The sequence below is a fragment of the Brassica rapa genome, chromosome A07, assembly GCF_000309985.2.
Source record: "Brassica rapa cultivar Chiifu-401-42 chromosome A07, CAAS_Brap_v3.01, whole genome shotgun sequence".
In the NCBI taxonomy this organism is placed as follows: domain Eukaryota; kingdom Viridiplantae; phylum Streptophyta; class Magnoliopsida; order Brassicales; family Brassicaceae; genus Brassica; species Brassica rapa.
In genome coordinates this window covers 6,163,295-6,177,646 of record NC_024801.2, presented here as the reverse complement: position 1 = coordinate 6,177,646, position 14,352 = coordinate 6,163,295, and the positions used below count along the sequence as shown (strand labels likewise).

The 14,352-nt window shown below is 39.3% G+C and overlaps 1 long non-coding RNA gene across 2 annotated transcripts; it reads left to right on the top strand.

The window, feature by feature from the left end:
* Nucleotides 1-1,380: 1,380 nt before the first annotated feature.
* LOC117126557 lies at nucleotides 1,381-13,883 on the top strand. 2 transcript variants are annotated; one of them, XR_004449173.1, is made up of 3 exons: nucleotides 1,381-7,385; nucleotides 7,488-13,505; nucleotides 13,594-13,883. It is a non-coding gene; the product is annotated as an uncharacterized LOC117126557 (long non-coding RNA). The 2 variants fall into 2 exon arrangements; XR_004449172.1 differs by having other exon boundaries at nucleotides 6,458-7,385; nucleotides 7,488-13,883.
* The last annotated feature ends 469 nt before the right edge of the window (nucleotides 13,884-14,352 follow it).

The window sequence follows — 14,352 nt, the reverse complement described above, 5'->3', positions numbered from 1 at the left end:
ATATAATAGATCATATTGCCAGTTGTAGGAAGGCATTGAGTCAATGGAGGAGACAAAACATTGTGAATACAGAAAAGCAAGTGGAGGAGCTTAAAGAAAAGGTGGACGATCTATATTGAAATGATGATGCTACCTCTGAGGAAATAGCTGACGCGCTTAAGGAACTAACTACTGCTCTTAAGGCAGAAGAGATGTTTTGGAGACAGAAGAGTACGGTTCTCTGGTTAAGGGAAGGTGATAAGAACTCTAAATATTTTCATGCGCTGGTGAAGCAGAAAAGAGCGAGGAATAGGATCACACAACTTCTAGACGAGAATGGAAACATGGTGGAGGATGAGGAAGGATTAGTAGCCAATGCTACTAGCTATTTCAGGCAAATTTTTGAGTCTTCAAACCCGGAGGATATAGACGATGCTTTGACAGAGGTATCAACATCGATTACTGGGGCAGTAAATGAGGACCTCACAAGACCAGTAACTGAATGGGAGGTAAAACTGTCTCTTTTCGCAATGCACCCAGAAAAAGCCCCTGGGCCAGATGGAATGACGGCTCTTTTCTATCAGAAGTTTTGGGATATTGTCAAAGAGGAATTAAGTCTTATGGTTAATCAGTTTCTTTTCGAAGGAACAATGGTGCATGGATTAAATGATACTAATATCTGCCTAATTCCACAGACGGATAAGCCGAAAGAGATGACAAAATTTAGACATATCAGCCTGTGCAATGTCAGTTATAAAATAATATCTAAGGTCTTATGCCAAAGATTGAAGAAGGTCCTCCCACAACGGATATCAGAAACCCAGTCAGCTTTTGTTGCAGGGAGACAGATCACAGATAATATCATGATAGCTCTGCAGATGTTTCACGCTCTAAGAACCAAACAAGGTAGACGAGTCAAGAGAATGGGCATAAAGACGGATATGAGTAAAGCATATGATATGATTGATTGGTTATTCATTGACGCTGTCATGCGGAAGATGGGTTTTTCAGAAATATGGATTGGCTTGATTATGAGTGTATTACCTCGGTCAAGTACAAAGTACTCATGAATGGAGAGGCAAGGGAAAATATTGTTCCAGGTAGAGGTTTACGTCAAGGAGATCCTCTGTCTCCTTTCATATTTATTCTATTCACGGAAGCGCTCGTTAGCCTTCTTAATCATGTAGAGAATCAAGGGAAGATAACAGAGACACGAGTCGCATGCGCTTGCCCCTCGGTATCACACCTTCTCTTTGCTGATTAGCCTTTTCTTTTGTAAGGCAGAACCCCGTGAATGTGAAGAAGTTATGAAAGTAGTCACAAAATATGGGAAAGCATCATGACAATGTATTAACTTTCATAAATCCTCATTACTCTTTGGTAAGAGGATTCCTGCTAATGATCGACAGCTGACTAAAGATACACTTGTGTATCCATAATGAAGGGGGGATGGGATCCTACTTAGGAATTCCAGAGGATATTAGTGGATCCAAGTGTAGGCTATTTGTGTTCTTGAAAGAAAAACTACTACACAGAGTGAATGGATGGACGGGTAGATATGGCTATCAAAAGGTGGAAAAGAAGTTCTAATAAAATCTATCCTGTTAGCTCTTCCGACATATGTCATGTCCAGTTTCCTACTCCCTTTGGAGATATGTGAAAACCTTGCGAATGCCATCGCACAATTCTGGTGGAGTTCAAATTCACCAAAGCATGGGATCCACTGGGCTAAATGGGAGAAGATGTGTGCCCCTAGAGAGGAGGGAGGTATTGGTTTTCGCATGATCCACGAATTTAACCTTGCCCTTCTGGCGAAACAGCTTTGGCGTCTTGTACTATTCCCAGATTCACTAGTGGCGAGAGTTCTTCGGGGAAGATACTATCGATTGAGTTTGCCTTTGCGAATCGGTGCAGTGGATAGTCCATCGTATGTGTGGATGAGTTTCATACCGGCAAGAAAACTTTTACTCTTGGGCATCATGAGTAAAGTGCACCCAAATTAATGTTTGGCAAGATCCATGGATTCATTCGATTCCAGCAAGACCGGCGCGCCCCAGAGCCCCATTATTTAATCCAAAGATGTTAGTCAGTAATCTTATCGATTTTGAATCAAAGGAGTGGGATACTCGGATACTAGATCAATATGTAGAACGAGAGGATATATCTATTATTTAGAGTCTGGCCATAAGCCCTACTCATCGACGCGATACTTTTTGTTGGAGCTACACCAAAAATGGACAATATACTGTAAAATCAGGATATTGGGTAGCTACAAATATTCTGAGAGATGTGGAGGAAAAAGAAGTTGTTGAGCCCAACATAAGCAAACTTCAAGCCTTTTCTTGGAAAGTCAATGCACCACAAATGATTTGTCATCTTATATGACAGTTTATTGCTGGGCAGGTAGCTGTCACAAGGAATCTGGTATGTCGCAATATGCGATGTGATAACTACTACCCAAGATGTGGAGAGCCGGAAGAGACGGCTACTCATGCGATCTTTGAATGCCCACCGGCAATACAAGCATGGGAACTGTCATCAACACCGTCTAGCTCTCAGACTTTCCCTACTGAGAGTATCTACACTAACATGGATTATCTCTTTTGGAGGAAGAATAGTATTATGGAAGCACAAAATTATAGAGACCCATATCCTTGGATAATTTGGTACATATGGAAAGCAAGGAACGATAAGCTGTTCAGAGGTATAGATAGGGACCCCTTGGAGTTAGTCAGATACGCAGAGAGTGAGTGTCATGCATAGTATAGTGCAAAGGAATCTATACCTGCTCCTCCACAGACACAAATGGTTGAAGAAACACATGCCTTAAGCTTGGAAACATCTGTATGGTTGATGGTTCATGGACCTCTACAGATCAATTCAGTGGACTTGGATGGGTATGGAAGGATGACAGAGGGAAGATGCAACTAATGGGAACAAGGAACTTAAGGAGGCGCGAAACGTCACTCCACTCTGAACTGGAAGCATTAAGATGGGCAATGTAGAGCATGCTACAGCACTCGACATGTCAGAAATTTGGAACGGATTGCAAGGACCTGATTGCAATAATGAATGATCCACAAGCATGGCCAAACTTCTCAGCTGAGCTGGAGGCCATTCAAATTCTCAAGATGCATTTTCCGAACTTCAAAATTCAATACTTCCCAAGGGTGCAAAATGGAATTGCTGACTTGTTACCCGTTCTTTTCATAGATCGTTGTGTTTTGTTGGTATTTATATTCCGGTCTGGTTATCCAAACCACTTCAAATTTGAGTAATAGAATAGCCGTTTGTTGCCAAAAAAGAAAAAAAAAACAGAAAACGTATGCGCACCCGAACGCTCACGGCAATGATGTCTTTTGACAATTTCCCGTTTCACAAAGAAAAAGAAAAAAAAAAGAAATTTGAAAAATCATTTAGTTCCATAACATCAGTAAAAGAGTTTAGCGAAACAATACACCCGAGACTCCACGTATCCAACAACGTTCAATGTTATTGACAATACCTTTTTTTAATATATAATTTTATTTATTTCATCCTAAAACATACAATACAAAATTATACAACCAAATCATACATGGAAATCAGTGCCGTACCGTGCCGTGCCGTGCGTGCCTTATAGGAAAAGAAATTTTCGCTTAGGGCATCATTTTTTCATAATGCATCGAATAAAGTCTTTAGTTGTGTTATTGGCCACGGTTAAGTATTCATACTATTCATTTTTATATGCTGGTGTATTTAAATAAACTAGGGCATTGCCTCCAAGCTCTTGGCGCGGAGTTGTGGATATAGTTCTTGATTCGTCTTAATATTTGTTAGAGTTATTGTAGTTCTGAATTTTGCGTTTTGGGTTGATCATTATTTTTTAAGTATTTTATTGTTATAGGGTTAGAGTTGTGATGATGAACTGTGTATGCAATGTTCTTCACTCATGAAAGACTAAACTGTGTTAATAATGTGATTGATATAGTTTGTGGTGTTGGAGACTTATTGTTTGTTTGTTTTTAATTTGTTACTTGTACTGTTGAGATTACATAAATTATATTAACGTTATCGAGAGTACTTTTGTTTCTGAATATTTTTTCTCCAGTCTAGTTGTGTAAGTTGTGTATATTAAGTAATATTATTTTATTCTTATTATGTTGATTATATGCTTTTTTTAATTTTAAACTTGTTTCTTTTATCGGACCTTTAAAACAAATACATGAAGACTTGTAGAAATAACTATAAAATGAGTGACAATTAGTATTTGGGCCATAATGGCTTTTAAACGAATATATGTATTTTTCATAAGAAGACAATAGCTTTGGTCTGTTGACATTGAGCATGTAAGCTATTTTCATAAGATAAGAGGAGTGAGCAAGTGGAGATGTTCTTGCCTCCTTTGTGTCTGTTGGGATTGTGTCTTGTATCTCCTGGTGTGACTGTGTTTGTTTCTCTTTTGTTTGATGGGTAATATGTAAACAAAAATCATTGTTATTTGTATTTATCAGAGTTTGTAACTTAATCTGCTTTTTTGTTTAAGTAATTTTACTGATCTTGGTAGTTTGTAAATTGTTAAATAGCTGGCCGTGTAGTTTGTATTTGTTTAGTTGGCTCAATTTATGTGTCATTGAGTTTTTGTTGAGTTTGATTGGTTTGGTATACTTATTTTGAAGTTTATTTGTAAGACTAGACAAAAAGAGAGGTGATCATTAATGATGCATCTTTTTTGAGATTCTAGTTTTTGGTGTTTTGATTGTTTGGGTTATTGTGATTTCTTTTAAGCTGTAAAATAAAGATTTATGTAAAATTAGATTGATAAGTAAGGGAGATAAATAGACGACCACAAATCTTGGGTATGAAATATTTTTTATTATTGATGTTAGCACAATATAGACAATAATATAAAGGAAATTATGTGTTTATTTTTTCTTACGGATCAATGAAGAGACGAATAACGACTCGAGTTGTTTCTTTGGTGAGGTTAGTGCCCTGGACATAACATATTTGCCCAACCACATCTGCGAGTTTAAATATCAGTTATGATATCAAAACATAATATAAACCCAGATGCAACATGATAATATACCTGGGAGTTCTAGGTTTTTGTTCGCAATCACTTGGAGATTGTCGAACAGTCGAATCTTGACTGGAGATAGATCTCCGGAGCACCTGTGATGACTTCAACAATAATGGTTAGTGAGATAAAACAAATTAGGAATGGATGATCAGTTATCTTGTACATGCTTGAGCACCTAGCAACCTCAAAACGATCGACTTTCACAATGGAACCTGCTTTCAAAAGATGACATGTAAGGATTAGCACGTGCGACGGGAGTAAACCCATGAATCACGGAATCTGTAAATAATATTATTCAACAAAGAGTCAGGAAATCAATTAAAACAGATATGTTAAATAAGTGTGATAGATCGAAGATTAACTTACGTTTTCATCAAGGAAGAGAACCGTGATTCCGACAAACTCCCTGTCTTTCTTGAAGTTCATGGAATCCCAGAAGCGAGGAAGCCAGAGGCTATGCTCTGACTACTACGACCAAGACGGAGATACTCGAAGGTTGCGTGACGGACGCCGGAACGCCGGTTTGACGAACTGGAGAGGCAGAGAGAAACATTTTCTAGAAGATGGTTAAATCTAAGAGGAATCAATGAGTTTTGTGCATATGCAGATTGGATCATCAAAGATGAGAATCATATATATGGGGTTTACAGAGGGGCTACAAATCAGGAACATTTATGATCAAATGATTTAAGATGTGGACATGAAGAGCTCACCGGTGAAAGAATATATTACGAACAGATAAAGGCACAACTTTGTAACTCAGACTTGTTTGAGACAATGTTGAAAAGAACTTAAACTCATGTTAAACGACAACAGTTTACAATATGGGAAAACTAGATTATGGGGGAGAAAATTTTAATTTTTCTCGGTTTATTTAATTATGGGGGAGTGAGAGATAAAACAATGTTCCTGGTTTTTGTGGTTTTGGTTTTATGTTTATCTCTAACTCTTGAACTTTCATATTTTGAACCTTCATTTCAGTTTAATGCACATATTATTCAGGATATATGTGTTCGAATGTGTGTGGTTGTTTGAGTGGATCTGTGCAGGTACTTGAGAGGCATCCAAACTAAAAGGGGGAGATTGTAGATGCAAAGATCAGATAGATGTTCTGATACAGACGCAAGTACATCAGTGAATAGAGCAGAGTCTGTAACAGAGAAGTGTACGTGCGGATGAACAAGTCAAGATGAAGATTGCGACTTGAAGAATGGAATGCGGACCAAGGCGAAGTTAATACGAAGACATCTTGGGGAGCAAGCTTAAAGAGATTCACCTTGGAGAAGGGAGATCTCACGATGGGAAGTTTCTTAAAGACTTTGGACAGGTTTTAGGGTTGCCTTATTTGGGTAGATAGTGAATATTGGATAGATAGGCGTGGATAGCCGACTTGGCTGTATTGTATATATAGTCATACTCGACATGTGGATTAGGGAGAATTGTATTCTTAGCATAAGAGTGGAGTTCACTAAGCTTGTAAGCGAGTGAATAACACTAAGGGCTAAGGGGTAGAGGTTCTAGAGATCTTGTATTCAATCTTAGGACGTGTGAGGCTAGGGGAGCAAGTCAAGAAGGGTCTTGATCTTGTTCGGGTTCTGTTTAAAGAGAGACTTGTAAGTTCACTTTAAAAGAATACTAGTAATAACACATATCTTTGTAAAGATATTTTCTGGTGTACTCTCTGCTTTACTTTGTGGGTTAGTTCTTGCATTTACATTGGCCACCTCTAGTAATAACTCATACGGTTAAACTATTATATACTTTTGTTTTAAATCTATTTGTTTTAACTGAGACAAATAATAAATAATTAAAAATAATAATGCTTTACATAATTAGAAGTTTACAAGTTACTTTATTCATATTTCGGTGGTTATCACTTCTGAGTGTAATATTATTCTTTCTCAATATTTATCTCAAATTTGTGTTTAGTCTATAAATATTTTAAGTTTGTATAGTAATGCTTTTATCTTCGTTTGAAAATCAATTAAAAATATTGAGTTACTTAATTATTTTATCTATGCAAAATAATAACAATGGAAATTTTAAAATATTTTTTTCTTATTTTCAAATTTGTTTATACTTTTTCCTAGCATAAATAGAAATTTGTTATAGTTTAGAACTATTTTTTTGCTTATTTAATTATTAGTTGTTTGTAATGTAATGATGCTGTTTTTTTGTCAATAATAATATTATTTAATAATTTTGATGTATTTTTGAAAAATGATTTTATTTTTTTATTTTTTGTTTCGGGCAGCTATAAAAGCTCGCACGACTCTGATGGAAATGAATAAACCCCATACAACTATCATAAGCAGATTTGAAATTCGGATTACGCAAACAAATTGTAAGAAATTCCGGATCTTACTAATCTTTCCTACTTGTTTAGTTAATCCGAGTAAGTAACAATTAAAGATCACATTCGCCATCCAATAACGATTTACTGTAGACTATGAAGCGCTTGAAAGGAAGGATAGGTAAAGTGAAGAAGATCCTAGCCTGAGGAACTCCTTTACCAGAGCAAACCTTCTTCACAAGAAAGATTGGTTGAAATGGAAATAATTTGCCTTTTGGACTCAGTACCTGCATGTAATGAGGAGGAACCATCCTGTTCAGATTGATCAAACAATCCAAGTATTGGGACCGTCGCAGAGAGAGAGAGAGAGAGGAAGAAACACTTCAAAGACCCTTGCACCTAGCACATTCTGGCGCTTTATAAAAACTAGAGAGAATTTTTACAATCGCCCAAAAAAAACCACAAATTACAAAACAGATTGCAGACACGGAGAACACACAAAGAAGACACATGAATGCACTGTGCAGATCAGTTAATGAACTCACTAGAAGATAACACCGAAGAATTGAAAAGTGTGACAACCCATCCCGCTCACTCGGAACCCAGCTCACAGCCTTGCATGGCACCGACCCTAACCACTCATCATGGGAGGAAACGCATCCACATCCACCGGAAGGTTATTTGTGCGCTTGGCGTTACTCGATCCCAAGACTTCACCCTTTAACAACACTCCTCTAGGATGAGTTGTCACCAATTGATCTGCAGATCAATTGGTGAAAACTCATCCTAGAGGAGTGTTGTTAAGCGATTTTTGGTGAAAACTCATCCTAGAGGAGTGTTGTTAAGCGATTTTTTTTTGTGACAACCCGTCCCGCTCACTCAAAACCCAGCTCACAGCCCTGCAGGGCACCGAACTTAACCCCTCACCGTGGGAAAAAATGCCTCCACATCCAACGGTAGGTTATTGGTGCGCTTGGCGTTACTTGTGAGTGAGGCCAAATCACGGGGAAATTCAAGCATGATTGGGCTGGAGTAGTGAAAGTATCACACCCATATCTTGCTTAACCGAGACGGCATGAATTCACATTGCCTTCATCAACAAGAAACACTCAAAAGGCCAATGCAAATCTCATTCCCAAGGATCGAATCCAAATGTCTTACAAAATCGTACTAAAACGAATAGGAAACGCTTAAAACCAAATCACCAAGTCTTAAAATGAAATAACTTAAATAAAACCAAACAACCCGAAAACCAGCATCACACCGAGATGACCACTCCTGCACTTCCTCGAACTCACCTGAAAAAGAAAGGAGGGCTGAGTATTTCGACAAATACTCAGTGAGGGAAGCTCTAGGAGCCCCGAAATCAATCACCAACAATCATCACACAACATAGCTTAAGCATCTAACTTAAACATTCAGTAAATCGAAAGCAATCAACAAGAAACGAGGATAAACCCCGACGGTGCCAACATGAGACTAACGCCACATCACGCTGTCTCCACGCCTCTCATGTTGTCGTGTGAGAACTTGCCACATCACACTGTCTCCGTGAGTTCCACACCTTCACGCGATCACGCCACATCACGCTGTCTCCACGTGATCCGGGCCACCACATTCACACGGTCACGCCACATCACGCTGTCTCCACGTGATCCGTGTTACTACATCTTTACTTCACATACAGGCACGGCGCATGTCCGCTCTGGCGATGAATCATGCCAACTCAAACGATTGCCACATGACCCAACAAGAAACGATGTAACGCCCGAGACATACATATATGTCATTCCACCACGTTACACCGGCACACATAGGCCTTACGCCTTTCTCTAACTCGTTTACATCTCCCAATTATATAGATATCATACTCTTATACAATAACCCCAATCAATACAATCATCACATTCAATCCTCAAACATCATTCAACCATATTTTAACAACCTTAGCAATAGATCTATGTTTTTCACACATCAAGCATCAAGATATTTATATTTATCATATGTATATTTATTTATATTAGTAGATCTATAGAAAGTAACAAGTATGGATGAATGATCAACCTAGACATTTCTACCATGATGAGATAATGATAGAAGGAGACAGAGATTGCAACAAGCCCTCACCTTAGCCTAGATCTGCGAGATGAGAGAGTTGATGTAGATCTGAGTTCTACGGGTCCTTACTAACCAGATCTACAAGAACAAGGGTTGGTTTCCACCCAAACCCTAGATCATAGATCAAGAAGAAGAAAGAGATAGGAGAGATCTAAAAGAGAGTGTTTAGGGTTTCTTTACCCTCACTAGTTGCTGGATCTAGAAGAAAAAGAGTAGAAGACTCAAGGAAACGACGAGAAGGAATCGAAACACGGCGAGATCTCCTCTTCGGTGAGATTACACGGTCGCCGGCAGTGCTACGGTGACTCGCGGTGGCTCTGGTGGTGGTTTGGTAGCCGGCGGCTGCTCTCTCTCCAACTGGGCAGGGCTTTGCTAGGTTTTGAGTCTCTGGAGAAAATCTTAGGGGCTGCCTCCTTTTTATAGAAGAAGAAGGGAAAAACCCTAGGGTTTTCTCTACATGGGCCAAATCATCACGGGCATTGTCACTAAAAATTGGGCTCGGGCCCGGGATGTGACAGAAAGGATAGGTGACCTATCGGGAAGTGATTTGCGAAACCATGTGAGTGAGGCCAAAGCACGGAAAAATTCAGGTGGTGATTCCAGGGTCAGTAAACAATGATTTCGAGGCTTTGAAAAAAATTACAAACTGACTATTGAAACGGGACGGGGTCCACGGGCCAAGTGAGCAGGCGTGGGTGACCCATTAGCCATGGGTGGTCGGGGAATTACAAGTGGTATCAGAGCTGGTTAGCCATCTCGGTTCTGACCTGAGAGGCGTCTTGAGACCTGTCGTGGGACGCAACGAGGACGTTGCATAATTGTAACATCCCTAGTTGTGATATATGGAAAGGCTTAAGAGAATTGATTTGGCTACCCATGTTACCAGAGGTGACTTACCTTTTCCGTAACACATCCGTTTAGAACTCCTGGGTTAAACATACTTGGGCTGGAGTAGTGAAATGATGGGTGACCTATCGGGAAGTGATTCGCGGTACCGTGTGAGTGAGACCAAAGTACATTGAAAGGTCAGGTGATTGCAAGGTCAGTAAACAATGATTTTGAGCCTTTTAAAAAAAATTATGAACCAACTGTTGGAACGAGATGGGGCCCACATGCCGAGAGAGCGGGCGTGGATGACCCATTAACCATGGGGTCGGGGTGCTATAAGCATATAACTCCCGAGTAAGCCGGATTCCGAGTGAGCGGGATGGGCTGTCACATAAAAAGTCGACTTTTAATGTGACAACCCGTCCCACTCAGTAGGATCCCAAGCTCACAGCCCTGCAGGGCACCGACCCTAACTCCTCACCGTGGGAGGAAACACCTCTACATCCACCGGTAGGTTATTGATATGATCAATTGGAGATATCTCGTCATGTGGGAGTTTTGTTAAATGGTGAGGTCTTGAGTTCGAGGAATGTCGAGCGCACCAACAACCTAATTATGGAGTGAGAGAGAACTCATAATGGAGGGGTTAAGGTTGGTGTCCTGTCAGGCTGTGAGCCTGGGGTCCTAGTGAGTGGACGGGTTGTCACAAAAAGTTGACTTTTTATCTGACAACCCGTCCCGCTGACTCGGAACCCGGCTCACAGCCTTGCTGGGCACCGATCCTAACCCCTCACCGTGGGAGGAAACACCTCCACATCCACCGGTAGGTTATTTGTTCGTTTGGCGTTACTCGAACCCAAGACCTCATCTTTTAACAACACTCCTACATGATGAGTTGTCACCAATCTTTTAACATTTCAGGAGTGCACAAAATTTTCATAGAAGTCTAGTTTATGTTGGTTATTTTATTTCGGTTTGGATTCTCAGTCCACATCGATTTGAATAATAGAATAACATTTTGATGTTATAATGACTAAAACAATTAAATAAACAATTATGTTTAGCTTTCCTAAAAATGTATTCCGAACCTGAATCCTTTTTCCTCCAAAATGTCATTTAAGTTTGGCAAAATCTGATATATTATCAACTATATAATTATTATCATTGTCAGGATCCTTATGACCGAGTTAAAGAGACAAATTGGCACGCCAACACATTTTAGATTCGATCCACTTACTGCGGCGAAACTAGATCACGTTATCATGGGGATTTACATGAATATGGACAGTCCACTTGATTATGATTATGTAGAGAGAGATACTATCCATGGGGTGCATCTATTTTGAAAATTACTCTAAACTTATACAAAAGTCTGAATATCCTAGATTAATAAAATTGAAGTACTATCATGGGTAATGGCAGTACGTCGTGTTTATAATTTTCATCTGTTAAATATGTTATTGCAATATCCTATTCCCGAATTATTTTTTCATTTCTTTAACATATGCTTCAAATAGGTATTCTAATACCCAACCATTCTTTATCCGCCTTCGATCGCTACTACGTGATTTGATACTTAGAATGTACATGTTGCAAAAAAAATATACATGTCTACACTCGATAACCGTTGTTAGTGCTCATCTCATCCACGCATTTCTGATTTCTCAAGCTTCCTTTACGTTTTTCTTTTCTGATGTCAAAAGGTCATTTTATTACTTAAGCTTGAGGTGGTCTGGGTAACCAGACCGGAATAAAACAACCAATAAAATGTAACTCTCTGCAGAAAGATCTAGCAGTTTTAGCTAAAAAATCTGAAATCTGATTGCGCGTTCGTGGAACATGAATGATGTTAAAATCCGGGAAGCATATCTGTAACGTCTCTATGCTTTCCAATTCCATCGCAAATCTTGGCCAGACATGAGGCTCCTTTATCATTGCAGTCAGGTCCTTACAATCTGTCCCAAAACTCTGGCATGTTGAATGTTGAAGCATGTTCTCAATTGACAACCGCAGTGCTTCTACTTCTGAATGCAATGCTGATTCGCGTCGAGTGAAGTTTCTTGTCCCCATAAGTTGAATGTTTCCGCCACTGTCCATCCAGACCCATCCACATCCACTAAAGTGAGCAGAGGCTGTCCAAGATCCATCTAACAAGCAAATATTACCCAAGCTTATGACTTGGGGTTCCTCAGTATTGTTATCTTGTACCACTGGTTGTACCACTTCGTTCGCATCAAACCAGGCTTGACATTCACTTTCTGCATGTCGAACTAGCTCCAAAGGATCTCTGTCTATCCCCCTCAAAATTTTGTCATTCCTAGCCTTCCAAATATACCAGATTATCCAGGGATAAGGATTCATGTCTTGTTCTGGTTCGATAATGTTTTTTTCCTCCAGAATAGGTAATCCATATTTGTGTGGTCGCTTGGTAGTGGATATATATATGGGCTTATTGGAGTTGATGATAAGGACCAAACTTGTAGAGCTGGTGGACATTCGAATATGGCTTGGGTTACAAATACTTCTAGTTCACCACATCTTGGGCAGTAGTTATCATACCTCATATTGCCTCTTGCTAAGTTCCTCGTTACTGCCACATGACCAGTTAACAATTGCCATATAAGATGACATATCTTTTTAGGCGCCTTTAACTTCCAAGCAAAGGCTTGAAGCTTAGTGATACTCGGCTCCAAGACCTCCTTCTCCTCCTCTGCCTTTAATAAATTATGAGCCACCCAATATTCAGATTTAACCGTGTATTGGCCACTCCTTGTATAGTTCCAGCAGAATGTATCACGACGATGAGTTGAGCTTATGGCCAAACTCCTAATAAGCGGTATGTCATCAAGATTGATATAGTTCTCCAATAGACCAACATCCCAATCCTTTGATACTTGATTAATGAAATCGCTAACTCTCGGATTAGGATGCATAACTGGCGCTACATGGATAGCTGATCTCGCAGGGGTCGTTGGGATTCACGTATCCTCCCACACCTTGACTTCATAACCTGAATGTATCTTATGTCTGATTCTCAGTAATAACAATGGACTGCTAGCAGAGTTTACTCTGAGTGGTGAACTCAATCTATAATATCTTCCCCTCAAGACCCGGGCAACCAAAGAGTCAGAGTGAGGAAACTGAACTAGACTCCATAACTGTTTTGCCATTAGCGCCAGATTGAATCATGGATCATACGAAAACTAATATCTCCCTCCTCTCTTGGTAAGCAGACTTTTTCCCATTTCGCCCATTGTATTCCTCTTTTTGGTGGATTTGAAGCCCAACACAATTGAGCAATGACACTTCCTAGGTTATCACATATCTTCAAAGGGAGCAGGAAAGTAGACATAACGTAAGTCGGAAGAGCTGGCAGAATGGATTTAATTAACACTTTCTTCCCTTCTTTTGAGAGCCATCTACTTGTTTATCCATTCACTCTATGCATCAACGTATCCTTGAGAATTGCAAAAAGTTTGCACTTGGAACCATTCTTCCTTCGTTTTGTATTCCAAGTGCATCTTTAATCTCTTGTCTAATATTTGTATTAGTCCACTTACTAAAGAGTAAGGACGATTTATAAAAGTTGATACATTGACCTGATGCTTTACTATACTTCCTGACTACTTTCATTATTTTTTCACACTCACGGGATCCCGTCTTACAGAAAAAAAACTATCATCAGCAAAGAGAAGATGAAATATCTAAGGACACGTGCGAATGACGCGCATCCCCGTTATCTTTCCTTGTCTCTCTGCATGATTGAGAAGCTAGCGAGTGCCTCTTAAGCTAGTGCCTCTTCAATATTTTTTGGCTTAGATAATTCAAAGATCTTTCTAAAGTAGTTAGTGGTAATGGTTACTAATCCATTTTTATTCTTAATTATATTTTTATTTAAATCTAAGAGCTGCGTGATTTTATTCTTTGTTCTGCTTTGTTAAGGTGATTTGGATGGATATTTTCATCGACTCGTCGTAAACTAACTATAGCCAAGCGTTAATCTAATCAAATGAAATCCATTAGAATATTCGTATTATGATTAGAGATAGCCAAGCAAATTTTGCACCTTCGT